This window comes from Heptranchias perlo, chromosome 1 (genome assembly GCF_035084215.1).
Source record: "Heptranchias perlo isolate sHepPer1 chromosome 1, sHepPer1.hap1, whole genome shotgun sequence".
Lineage (NCBI taxonomy): Eukaryota > Metazoa > Chordata > Chondrichthyes > Hexanchiformes > Hexanchidae > Heptranchias > Heptranchias perlo.
In genome coordinates this window covers 16775522-16789872 of record NC_090325.1, presented here as the reverse complement: position 1 = coordinate 16789872, position 14351 = coordinate 16775522, and the positions used below count along the sequence as shown (strand labels likewise).

Here is a 14351-nt window from a genome sequence, read left to right as displayed (position 1 = left end):
TCCAAGGTTCCCTGGAGTTCTTGGAACCACCCTTGACCTTTACGGGAACATGTTGCCATTGTATGGTCTCAATCTCCCTTCTGAAAGACTCCCATTGCTCCGATGCGGATTTTCCTACAAGCAGCTGATCCCAGTCCATTTTGGCCAGATCCTGCCTTATCCTATTAAAATCGGCCTTCCCCCAATTTAGAACCTTTATTTCCGGCCCCTCCCTGTCCTTTTCCATGACCACCTTAAATCTCACCAAATTATGGTCACTGTCACCAAAGTGCTCACCTACTAGCACTTCTTCCACTTGGCCGGACTCATTCCCTAGAATTAGGTCCAGTACCGCCCCCTCTCTTGTAGGACTTTCTACATGCTGGCTCAAAAAGCTCTCCTGGATGCACGTTAAGAATTTTGTACCCTCTAAGCCTTTTACACTCTGAGTATCCCAGTTAATATTGGGGAAGTTGAAATCCCCCACTATTATTACCCTATTATTTGCACAATTTTCTGAGATTTGCCTACATATCTGTTCCTCTATCTCCCCCTGACTGTTTGGGGGCCTATAGTACACTCCCATCAAAGTGCTTGCCCCCTTTTTGTTTTTAAGCTCCACCCATATAGGAAACGTAGCAGCCAATTTGCGCACAGCAAGGTCCCACAAACAACAATTAGATAAATGAGCAGATAATCTGTTTTAGTGATGTGGGTTGAGGGATAAACGTTGGCCAGGACAGAGGCGCTGTAATTTTGGGTCAAAAGATGTACCACAGCCCCAAACTCGAACAAGGAACCTCTCATATATCTTTATATTACTGACAAATCTCTACACACATTTCCTAAGCCAATCCCAGCTAATTATTCTGAATTTAAGGCAGCTTTGCCGTGCACCAATAGCTAGTAAACCCAAAGTTTGTAGGATGTATCCGCACCAGGTCTACATGAGGGGATCAAAAATTGGAACATAGAGAGGATACACCAGCTTTACATTGCATTTAAGTTCAACCTTAAATTCTGCTGGAACTTAGTAAAGGAGTAAGATGCGCCCATGATTAAAACACTTTGGAGGTGAATTTCCGCAGTGGTTCTCTCGCTCACCTGCCGTAATTTCAGTGGAAGAATCCCAAAAAATGCTGCCTAAGTGCCAGTTACACCAATTTTTTTCTGGGGTTCTCCCGCCAAAGTTACAACAGACGAGCAGGAGATCACCACGGAAGTTCACCCCCTTCATCACAGCACGCTCTTCTATCAATAGTGTCGTGGGATCTTAATCTTCCTTTTTGCAGACAGCACCTCCAACACTGTAGCACTCCCTCAGTCCTATGTTACATGTTATGTTAGATCATGAGGTTAAGTCCTGGAGTCAGTCTTGAACCCACATCCTGCTGTCTCAGAGATAGGAATACCGCCAACTGAGCCAAGTTATCACTTCATGGCCAAATAATGTACTATCCTAATAGGGACTGTAGGTTGTCAAACTATTCCAAGGTCCCAGCAGGTTATGTATTGACCTGGTCCCTGATAAGGCTGTCTCTGATAAGACTGCACATCCTAACAGTGTTTTGAGCTTTTTGGAAGGCAACGTTTAAATTGGGGGGTTTTGCCCATTATCTCCATTTCTTTCCAGTGCACCAGTTAATACTATGACATTGATGGTGCAACAGGTTGCGAAAAATTTAAAAGGCTACGTTTCAATACGTGATAGAGCATGTTGGCGTTGCAGCGTGATGTGCCGTGGAATTCTGGGATTCAGATTCATGCCAACAACGACAATAGTGAGTTCCTAATCTCAGCCTTGCCTCCACAGACCGACACCGAGCAGAGGTCAGAACTTTAAGTCCTCCTTAGAGCAGAGAAGGTTAAGGGGAGATTTAATAGAGGTTTTCAAAATCATGAAAGGTTTTGATAGAGTAGATAGGGAGAAACTGTTTCCACTGGCAGGAGGGTTGGTAACTGGAGGACACAGGTTTAAGATAATTGGCAAAAGAAACTAGAGGGAAGATGAAAATATTTTTTTACGCAGCGAGTTGTTACGATCTGGAATGCACTGCGTGTAAGGGTGGTGGAAGCAGATTCAATAGCAACTTCCAAAAGGGAATTGGATAAATACATGAATGGGGGAAAATGTGCAGGGTTATGAGGAAAGAGCAGGGGAGTGGGACTAATCGGATAGCTCCTTCAAAGATCTGGCACAGGCACGATGGGCCAAATGGCCTCCTTCTGTGCTGTATCATTCTATCACACTAGCATGTCTTTAAGTCATGGGCTGCAGAGCAGTATTGGCAGAGGGCCAGCAGTCGGCCTCCAGTCCGCCTTCGTTTTCAGGAAACGTATGTTACACAGGGAGAACTGAAGGGAGAAGCATAACCGTGAGAAGTAAAACTGATAGACATGAAAGACTATGGCCTTGAAATTATGCTATACAAATGGGAAATAGCATTCAATATAGAGGGAATTCCTTCATCCGTTATTTTAACAAAGGTAATAACCCATTTATTTCCATTTGTACACTAATATTTATAATAATTTCAAGGTCTGCATGTATATGCAGTGATGGGACCATCCATTTCATGCTACTGTGGAGCTTGTAATTGCCTTGAGCATAGTCTGCAACACAAATTATATGTGAATAAAATTTAGCTTCTGTGATCACAATATCTCCTCGAACCTCACAAGTGAAGGGAACATTCCTGCAGAAGCTCTCCTCACTGAAAGCAAGCTCTGTTCCGGCTGGCTGCTTGTCATGACTTATAGCCAGAAAATATAATAATTAATTTTAATAATAAAGATGAAAATCCTTTTGAAATGTTACTCCTCTCTCCATGCTGTTCTCTGAAGACGTGCCGTTGGTCCTGAGGGTTTCTTCATATCCTAGTTGCAGAGATCTAGCCTGCCGTTCAAGTGCAATCCTAGACTGATGAGCTTAATTTGAGTTTGCTTTCGCCTGATTCTTTGCAAGGGGGCAATTTTAACCTAACCTGCCCATCAGGAAACCAAACAGGATTGGACGCAACGCTGGTTTTACACTCCGCCCGATATTACTGTCCATTGAAGTCAGTGGAGAGTAATACTGGGCGGGGTATAAAACCAGCATTCCACCCGATCCCGTGGGATTCCCGCCCGGTGAGTCAGTTTGTTTCCAGCAGCCCCAAACTTGCTGGTGTTTTTTTTTCTACATTTAGGCAAGTAGACATGTATAACAATCTTTAGTATCTTGAGCTATAAATTCAACTTAACTGTTGTTTACATTTGTGGGGCAGTCCAAATCAAGGGGTCATAACTATAATAGTCACCAATAAATCCAATAGGAAATTCAGGAGAAACTTCTTTACCCAGAGAGTAGAGTAGTTAAAATATGGAACTCACTACTACAAGGAATAGTTGAGGTAAATAGCATAGATGCCTCTAAGGGGGAGCTGGATAAGTACATGAGGTAGAAAGGAATAGAAGAGTAGGGGGAGAAGAGGCTCATGTGGAGCGTAAACATCGGCATAGACCAGTTGGGCCAAATGGCCTGATTCTGTGCTGTACGTTCTATGCAATTCTATTCTCTGTAGTCAAGCATGAAATAGAACAAAAGGAAAAAGTAGTGTTGAAAGGAGGACAGAGATTTCATGGCTATTTTGCTGTTAAAATGTTATTATTTGTTGATTGGTTTGATATTTTTAGATATACTAATTCTCTTGATTATACAGTAACAAAGCAAAGGTAAAATTATCAGTCATATTAATATACGTACTGTTTATACCTTTACAAGTGTCAGTGATACAATCACAAATAATAATGGCTGTGAATTTCCTCGCAGCTGCACCTGCTTCGCTGCCGTAACTTCACCGGAAGCACATCGGAAACGCCCTTTATGTCACACTTCAAGCAAAGTTACGGCGGCAGAGCGGGAGCTGTTCCGAGTAAATTCCCGGCCAATATATTATTGGGAATGAGAACTGTTAACAAAAGCATGGGGAAAGACAGTGGATGCTTGACTCAGTTGGCAGCCCTCCCATCTCTGGGACAGAAGGTTCTGATTTTAGTCCCACGCCTGAGCCTGTAAACAGATGCGATCTAGTTTGACACTCCAGTGCGGTGCTGAAGCTGTGCTGCATTGTTGGAGTGTCGTCCTTCAGATGAGATGTCTGCGTGTACAGGTGGATGTTAAAGGTCCCATGGTACTTTTCAAAGCAGAGCAGTCTGATGTCCTGAAAAACATCCCTCAACCCACCACCAAAGGAAAATAGATTAACAAAGTCATTTGTCGGGTTAATATTTATGGGATCTTGCTCTGTGCATTATGACTGCTGTGTTTCCCTACATCACCACAGATGATAATGAACAGATTTTTATAAAGAGGGTGCTGTATGACATCCTCTCCCCAACTAAATCCTCCTCATCTATTAGTTCTGTCATTGACAGCCTGCATTGGTTGCCCTGCCCTCTTTCTAATGCAATGTTTGCAAACTCAGTGTTCTTATTTACAAATCCCTCTCTGACCTCACTTCACATTTCCTGCAATCTTAGATCCCAGACTGCATCAACCAGTCTTCTGAATCTGGGCCACTCTGTGTGGCCCCCTCCATCTATTCCACCATTGGTGACAGAGTCTTCAGCCACTACAACCTCGATGGCATTGGCCCTCAGGTAAGTTCTGGGATGGGGGGGTTGGAATGGGCAAGGTGGGGGGGGGGGGAATGATCACCAGAACGGTAGAGTCAAGGGGGAGCAAACCTACTCCTCCTGGCTTCATAGCAAGGTGTTTTTTTTTTAACAAAAATTAAATTGCCACTTACCTTTTCTTGGCATCCGCAGGAGCTGCTGAAGAAGCCTGAATCAGGAAGGCTCGATGCCTGCCCCGTTCAATGATAATTAATTTTGTAAAGGGGTCCTTCAACGGGCGTAAGGCCCCTCATTAACATATTCAAGGATCCAATGCATGTTTTAGGCATCAGCCTGAGCAAATTGGGCCCCACAAATTGAGCAGTGTGACCAACACCTGTGCCAATTGGGCGCAGTCCATCCCACTGATAAATCTGTATGTTTTGCGCCCATTTTACACCTGAGAAAAGGGCATACCAATCTCTACTCACATGTCTTTCACACATGCCTTTCCTTGTGCTTCTCCAATCTTTTCGAAAGGTGCACTAAGTTGTCACTAGGTGAGGTGAGGCTTGATACAAATCATTAGGTGCATTGGAGTCTTAAACTTAAACAAAGCGAATAACATAGGTATGAGGGCGCGCTGGCTAAGGTTGATTGGGAAATTAAATTAAAAGATATGACGGAAGATAAGCAATGGCGAACATTTAAAGAAATATTTCATAATTCTCAACAAATATACATCCCCTTGAGGAATACAAACTCCACGGGAAAAGTGATCCATCTGTGGCTAACTAAAGAAGTTAAGGATAGTATTAGATTAAAAGAAGAGGCTTATAATGTTGCCAAGAAGAGTAGTAAGCCTGAGGATTGGGAGAGTTTTAGAAACCAGCAAAGGATGACCAAAAGATTGATAAAGAGGGAGAAAATAGAATGAGAGTAAACTAGCAAGAAATATAAAAAATGTAAGAGCTTCTACAAGTACGTAAAAAGGAAGAGAGCAGCGAAAGTAAATGTGCTAAGACAGGAGAAATTATAATGGGGAATAAGGAAATGGCAGAGATGTTAAACAAATATTTTGTATCTGTCTTCACAGCAGAAGACACAAAAAAACATACCAGAAATAGCGGGGAACCAAGGGTCTGATGAGAGTGAGGAAGTTAAAGTAATTAATATTAGTAAAGAAAAAATACTGGAGAAATTAATGGGATGAAAAGCCGACAAATCCCCTGGCCTACATCCTAGGGTTCTAAAAGAGGTGGCTGCAGAGATAGTGGATGCATTGGTTGTGATCTTCCAGAATTACCTAGATTCTAGAAAGTCCTAGTGGACTGGAAGGTAGCAAATTTAACACCACTATTCAAGAAAGGAGGGAGAGAGAAAATAGGGAATCACAGTCCAGTTAGCCCGACATCAATCATCAGGAAAATGCTGAAATCCATTATTAAGGATGTGATAATGGGGCACTTAGAAAATCATAATATGATTAGACAGAGTCAACATGGTTTTATGAAAGGGAAATCGTGTTTGACAAACCTATTAGAGTTTTTTGAGGATGTAACTAGCAGGGTAGATAAAGGGGAACCAGTGGATATAGTATATTTAGATTTTCAAAAGGCATTCGATAAGGTTCCACACAAAAGGTTATTACACAAGATAAGGACCCATGGGATTGGGGGTAATAAATTAGCATGGATAGAGGATTGATTAACAAACAGAAAACAGAGAGTAGGAATAAACGGGTCATTTTCAGGTTGGCAGGCTGTAACTAGTGGAGTGCCGCAAGGATCAGTGCTTGGACCTCAGCTATTTACAATATATGTTAATGACTTAGATGAAGGGACCGAGTGCAATGTATCCAAGTTTGCTGATGATACAAAGCTAGGTGGGAAAATCAGCTGTGAGGAGGACACAAAGAGTGTGCAAAGTTCTGGTGCCCTTATTTAAGGAAAGGCATACTTGCATTGGAGGCAGCTCAGAGAAGATTCACTAGGTTGATTCCGGGTATGGAAGGGTTGTCTTATGAGGAAAGATTGAACAGGTTGGGTCTATACTCATTGGAGTTTAGAAGAATGAGAGGAGATCTTATTGAAACATACAAGATTCTGAGGGGACTCGATAGGGTAGATGCTGAGAGGATGTTACCCCTCATGGGGGAATCTAAAACTAGGGGACATAGTCTCGGAATAAGGGGTCGCCCGTTTAAGATGGAAATTAGGAGGAATTTCTTCTCCCAGAGGGTTGTGAATCTTTGGTATTCTTTACCCCAAAAAGTTGTGGAGGCTGAGTCATTGAATACATTCAAGGCTGAGTTAGACAAATTTTTGATCAGCAAGGGAGTCAAAGGATATGGGGAAAGAGCGGGAAAGTGGAGTTGAGGTAAAAATCAGATCAGCCATGATCTCGTTGAATGGCGGAGCAGGCTCGAGGGGCCGAATGGCCTACTCCTGCTCCTATCTCTTATGGTCTTATGGTCTTATTAAAGGGATATAGACAGGTTAAGTGAGTGGGCAAGAAGGTGGCAGATGGAGTATAATGTGGGGAAATGTGAGGTTATTCACTTTGGTAGGAAGAATAGAAAAACAGAATATTTTTCAAACTATTAAATGTTGGCGTTCAGAGAGATTTGGGTGTCCTCGTACACGAAACACAGAAAGTTAACATGCAGGTACAGCAGCAATTAGGAAGGCAAATGGTATGTTGGCCTTTATTGCAAGGGGGTTGGAGTACAAGAGTAAGGAAGTCTTGCTGCAATTGTACAGGGCTTTGGTGAGACCACACCTGGAGTACTGTGTACAGATTTAGTCTCTTTACCTAAGAGGCGGTGCAACAAAGGTTCACTAGATTGATTCCTGCGATGAGAGGGTTGTCCTATGAGGAGAGAGTGAGTAGAATGGGCCTATACTCTCTGGAGTTTGGAATAATGAGAGGTGATCTTATTGAAACATATAAGATTCTGAGTGGACTTGACAGGGTAGATGCTGTGAGGCTGTTTCCCCTGGCTGGAGAGTCTAGAACTAAGGGGCATAGTCTCAGGATAGGGGTCATTTAGCCATTTAGGGATCATTTATGACGGAGATGAGGAGAAATTTCTTCACTCAGAGGGTTGTGAATCTTTGTAATTCTCTATCCCAGAGGGCTGTGAATGCTCAGTTGTTGAGTATATTCAAGACTGAGATCGATAGATTTTTGGACTGTAAGGGAATCAATGGGGATCGAGCAGGAAAGTGGACTTGAGTTCGAAGATCAGCCATGATCTTGTTGAATAGCGGAGCAGGTGCGAGGGGCCGTATGGCCTGCTCCTGCTCCTATTTCTTATGTTCTAGTGTTCTTATGTTTATTTCACAGCAAGGTGAACATACAGAACTACAGTTATGATCAGATTCCCTCAGTTCAATCGTATAGCTAATCTTCACATAATGATACAAAATAAAGAAGATGCCCACTTCCCCAAGTCAGTGGGCTTTCTTATTTAATGTAATCAGGAGGTCTTCTAACTTTCTCCAGAATTTCTGACCTCTTCACCTCAAGGAAGGTCCTCACAGCTTTCCATTTAACAAATCTGATTGCTTTCACAGCCTTTGTGTTTCAAAAAGAGGCTTCCAGCCTGTGTCCCAACCTCTACATTATGTTTACTTGTTCACAGGCAAACAAAAGGAATCAAAGATTTTGCAATACAGTGGGTCTGAGGTGCTGTGCAATTACCCAAACAAGCTAACAGATTCCTTATTATTTAGTCTCTGGGGAAAAACTTCTATTTAGAATATTAATCGCCTTTCATCCAGGTATCTTGTTAACAACTTGTAAGAGTACATATTGCAATTAAAACCAAACATTAAAAGTGACTTTTTTTTCCAAAACTTTGCTGTGGAAAAATGGTCAAAAAGTCCTGAAACATGACACGCACTCCATGTAGTTGGTTCTTAATGCCCTTGGGGGCAATTATGGATGGGCATCAAATGCAGCCTTGAATGTTGCCTGCATCATTCTTTTTTAAATGATGCTCGTGTAACTTTAATCCATGAACTATAAATCACAGCACGATATTGAGAGACAGATATTTATTTCTCCCAAATGCCTGGACTAATTTGATTCATACAGAAGTGGGTGTGCCACCTCACCACACCGACCCTTTTGACTAGGTGATGCCCTCTGTCCAGTAGATCAATGCTCACTTATCTGACATCAGGTAGCGTCCATGAAAAGATACTCGGCAAACTCTGTTTCTCCACACAATGAATAAGATCATGAGCAAAACTGCGTAGACGCATAGGCCATTTGATCATTTATAGTACTGCCTGAATGAATTTTATTTTAAATGCAGCTTCAGTGCATAAATGATGCGCAACTATTACAGAAATAGTAATGTGATTGTCTATTAGCTGGTTTTATTTCAAATTGGGTAACCTTGTGACTAAACCCATAAGTCGACCTAGAGTGAAATTAATAGCTTCCATGGGCATTTGCATTGCCAATTTCTCCCTTAGCCATCACATTCATCTTCTTCTCCTCGTTTCATTTCCTGCCTTGCTTTGCCGATTTATATTTCACGCTGTTTCACATCTGACTTCTGTTGACATATGTTTGACATTTTTTCATCTAACCACTTCAACTGTTTTTAATTTCTCCATGTGACCGACTGCGAGATTCTCCTCCTGCATTATTAAAAGAGAAGTGCCTTCACTCAACTTAAACTTTGCATAAGGACGAACATCCAGCGGCAAGGAATTTACATCTCCAAATAACTGAGGGTTTAGTTTCACCTGCCACGTCGCATAAACATCACACTCTGTTCTTACTGTTCAGCGTTTCTTGCAACAGAATTTCTGCCGATTTGCTGGGATAAACTGCTTCATTGTGATATTTTAGAGTCTCATCTGGAACTGCTACTTATCATGTCAAGCAACAAATGAAAGTAATTAAATGCACGCAGTTGAAAGCAGTAAAGTGCACAATGTCTGTGCAAAAAGCAATTTGGTGCTTTTAGCAGTTAAGCCCATCATTATATGTTGTGCAACTCAGTACTGAATTAGATGATTTGGTAAATATAATGAATGGTTAACAGCAATATGACAGCTAAAGGGAGATCAGTGCTGGTCTATAGCTGTGTACGTGGAGGGGGGCAAGTGTTATCATTTTGTTTGGGTCTTTGTAGGTTCTGGAACTGAAATCTGGGAGTTAGTGCTGGGTCGTTGTGCAGAATTAATCCTACAAATGAATGGATGAATAGCTGGTTAAGAGTAGGATTGAGAATTATTAAGATGAGTACTGAGAGAGACAATACACTGATGGCTCCTGAGCTGATGGGACCACCACAATCTTACAGCAAAGGAAGACAACTGGTTTAGGTTGTCTAATGTGGGATGTGAGATACAATAGATAACTGGGGGCACTCCTGATGAACATTGAAAGAACTTGCATTTCACGACCTCAGGATGTCCCAAATCACCTTGCAACCAATTAATTACTTTCAAAGTGTAGTCACCATTATAATGTAGGAAACGCTGCAGCCAATTTGCACACAGCAAGCTCCCACAGACAGCAATGAGATAATGGCGAGATAATCTGTTTTTTTAGTGTTGTTGAGGGATAAATTTTGTCCAGGACACTGGAGAGAACTCCCCTGGTCTTCTTCGAAATATTGTGCTGGGATCTTTTGCCTCCACCTGACAGGGTAGATGAGGCCTCGGTTTAACATCTCAACCAAAAGAAGACACCTCCGACATTGCAGCGCTCCCTCAGTAAAGCACTGAAGTGTCTGCCAAGAATTTGTGCACAAGTCTCTGGCAGGAGACTTAAACCCACAACCTCATGATTCAGAGGCGAGAGCGCTACCACTGAGCCGCAGCTGACACCTTGGGATCATACACTGGGAAATGCAACGCCCCAGGAAAGTTTTGGCAATATTTTCAACCATTAATATTAAATGGAGGTGCAGAATCTCCTGACATCTACTGCTCAAGTGTGCATCAGGAGTACTGAAGCAGTGAATCCTTGCCTTGGAGATTTGTTTGTTTTACCTTGGGTGGGAGCAGGGGAGGGGTGGGGGGGGGGGTGGGAAGGGATGACATTGCAGAAACGTTCTTTAAGAAATGAAATGGGTTGAGTGGAGTCCAAGATCATAGAGAGGAGCATTACACCAGAATGAGCTATCTCACTCAGTGGTGACAGCCGAACGCACCCAGATGTATTTGGGGGTAATTTTAACCTAACGGGCCGGGCGGGATCTCCGCGGGATCGGATGGAGCTTCGATGACTTCAATGGAGATTAAAATCCAGCGCAGTGTAAAACCAGCGTCGCACCCGATCTCGTCAGTTTCCCGACGGGTCGGTTAGGTTAAAATTGCCCCCATTAAATGACCAGCTGGGAGGTTGAAAAGTAATGATTCCAGAGTAAGGGATTTTTACAACTTTCGCTTCAGAATAAAATCGATTCTAGACCCTTTGATGTGGTGGAGGTTCTATCCACCTGTTAAGTCAAATGTAATTAACCACATTTGAGAAATGCGTGCAGTAAAAGTCTAAGGGTGCAGAGACAACTTCACTCTCGGGTATTAATAATAAACGTGCACAAAGAACTGGTTCGTCCTCCAACTGGATTACCGGTCACTGTAAAACAGGAGGAACATTCTGGTACTGGACAGGCTACAGCAAAGGACAACTAAACCGATGCCTGGCATTAGGTACCTGGACAATGAGGGGAGTCAAATTTTCTGAGTATGTACCAGCACATTAGGAATTCCCTCCCTAAACCTCTCCGCCTCTCTACCTCTCTCTCCTCCTTTAAGACACTCCTTAAAACCTACCTACCTGTCCTAATATCTCCTTTTGTGGCTCGGTGTCAATTTTTGTTTGATAACGCTCCTGTGAAGCGCCTTGGGTCGTTTTGCTATGTTAAAGGTGTTTCTGGCAAGAGGAAGCTGCATTACCATAACAACAACACAAGGGCCTTTATTAAAGGCCAATTACCTCCCTTTTCAAACGCATCAGGAGCATCGCGAGAGACCCGAGGAGTGGCCTCATAAGGAGCGGGAGAGAACCAGTAGTGGCAGAGCATCACGAGAGGCCCGAGGAGCGGCCTCATAAGGAGCGGGAGAGAACGTGTCGTGGCAGAGCATCGCGAGAGGCCCGAGGAGCGGCCTCATAAGGAGCGGGAGAGACCTGGCAGTGGCAGAGCATCACGAGAGGCCCGAGGAGAGGCCTCATAAGGAGCGGGAGAGACCTGGCAGTGGCAGAGCATCACGAGAGGCCCGAGGAGAGGCCTCATAAGGAGCGGGAGAGAACCAGCAGTGGCAAAGCATCGCGACAGGCCTGAGGAGTGTCCTTATAAGGAGCGGGAGAGAACCAGCAGTGGCAGAGCATCACGAGAGGCCCGAGGAGCGGCCTCATAAGGAGCGGGAGAGAACCAGTAGTGGCAGAGCATCACGAGAGGCCCGAGGAGCGGCCTCATAAGGAGCGGGAGAGAACCAGTAGTGGCAGAGCATCACGAGAGGCCCGAGGAGCGGCCTCATAAGGAGCGGGAGAGAACCAGTAGTGGCAGAGCATCACGAGAGGCCCGAGGAGCGGCCTCATAAGGAGCGGGAGAGAACCAGTAGTGGCAGAGCATCACGAGAGGCCTGAGGAGCGGCCTCATAAGGAGCGGGAGAGAACCAGTAGTGGCAGAGCATCACGAGAGGCCCGAGGAGCGGCCTCATAAGGAGCGGGAGAGAACCGGCAGTGGCAGAGCATCGCGACAGGCCCGAGGAGCGGCCTCATAAGGAGCGGGAGAGAACCGGCAGTGGCAGAGCATCGCGACAGGCCCGAGGAGCGGCCTCATAAGGAGCGGGAGAGAACCAGTAGTGGCAGAGCATCACGAGAGGCCCGAGGAGCGGCCTCATAACGAACGGCGCGTCTGAAACAGACAGGAAAAAAAGGTCAAAATGTGATGTAACAATACAAAGGGGAGAGCGAGAGTTAATCAGTGTAAGTATTTAGTTTATTGGTTAGCGTTTTTAGTGGTTATTATTTTTAGTGGTTAGTGTCTTTAGTGATTGGTTAGTGTTTTTAGTGGTTAGTGTTTTAGTGTTTGCTAAACAGTTAAATAGCCTTAAAGCTAAACAAACTTTTTTAAATAACCATTATATATGGCACATATATCTATATATATATATATATATGTAGACTCTAAATAGAATGGAGGGACAGCTGAGAGTCATTGCCTGCAATTTCTGCACTATGTGAGAACTCCAGGACATTTCAGGTGTCCTGGATAACCATGTGTGCAGGAAGTGCCTTCAGTTGCTCGAGCTCGAGCTCAGGGTCTGTGAGCTTGAGGAGCGGCTGGAATCACTGCAGGGCATACGGGAGGCTGAGAATTCCCAGGATCGTACGTTCCAGGAGGTGGTCCCCCCACAACAGGAGAGTAAGTGGGTGGCCATCCGGCAGGGTAGGAAGAGGCAGGCAGTGCAGGAATCCTCCAGGTGTGTGACGCTCACTACTCGGCTTTCAGTATTGAATAGCAGTGAGGAGGACGATACCTCGAAGGAGTGCAAGCCGGAGCTTGGCATCGTGTGGCAAAGGACTGCACAGGGGGGCACAGCGCAGTTTAGAAATGCATTGGTTATAGATGATTCAATAGTCAGAGGGACAGACAGGCATTTCTACAACTGCCGATTCCTGAATGATGTGTTGCCTCCCTGGTGCCAGGGTAAAGGACATCACTGAGAGGATGGAGAACATATTGAGGGTGGAAGGGGAGCAGACAGAAGTTGTGGTCCATCTGGAAACCAATGACATAGGAAGGAAGAGGGTTGAGAGTTTCCGGAGCTAGAGAGAAAGTTAAAAAGCAGGACCTCAAAGTTCGTAATCTCTGGATTATTCCCAGTGCCGTGTGCTAGTGAGGAAAGGAATAGTAGGATAAGACAGGTTAATGTATGGTTGGAAAATACAAGAGGAGGGCTTCGGATTCCTGGGGCATTGGGACCAGTTTTGGGGCAGGAGGGATTTGTTCAAGAAGGATGGGTTGCACCTAAACAAAGCTGGGACAAATGTCCTCGCGGGGAGGTTAACTAGTACTGTGGGGAGGGCTTAATCTAATTTGGCAGGGGGATGGGCACCAGGATGAAACAGTAGAGAGGAGAAACAAGGTGCACAGAGGACTGGGAGAGCCAAATAGCACTACAGTAAAGAATAGTTCAGAAATAGGAAGGATCAAACAGGGGCCAAATGCGAGGTAGTCTAAGATGAGTTTGGAGTGCATGTGTGTAAATGCATGTGGTGGTAGATAAGGTTGGTGAGCTGTAGGCACAAGTTGCCAAATGAGACTATGATACAGTGGTAATAACAGAGACTTAGCTCAAAGAAGGGGGGGATTGGGTACTTAATATTCCTGGCTACAAGGTATTCAGGAAAGATAAGGAAGGAAAGAAAGTAGGGATGGGGGTGGCAGTATTGATCAAAGAAACTATTATAGCACTGGAAAGGGATAATGTAGTTGAGGCATCAAAGGCAGAAACTATTTGGTTCGAATTAAGGAACAGTAAAGGAGCTATTACACTATTGGGTATATATTATAGGCCACCAAATAGTGGGAGGGAGATAGAGGAGCAAATTTACAGATAAATTACAGAAAAATGCAAGAATTATAGAGTTGTGATAATATGGGACTTCAATTATCACAACATAGACTGGGATAGTAACAGTGCAAAGGACAAAGAGGGGGAGGAATTCATGAAATGTATACAACAGAACTTTCTTGATCAAAGTGTTTCCAGGCCAATGAGGAAGGAAGCAGTGCT

The 14351-nt window shown here is 44.1% G+C and overlaps 1 long non-coding RNA gene across 2 annotated transcripts in view; it reads left to right on the top strand.

Annotated features, from left to right (window-relative positions):
* LOC137323547 (uncharacterized) overlaps nt 1–14351 on the top strand; it is a 169638-nt gene that overhangs the window by 109211 nt on the left and 46076 nt on the right. For both annotated transcript variants that reach the window (XR_010963400.1, XR_010963385.1), the window contains exon 3: nt 4501–4620. This is a non-coding gene — a long non-coding RNA (uncharacterized lncRNA). The remainder of the gene's footprint in view (nt 1–4500; nt 4621–14351) is intronic.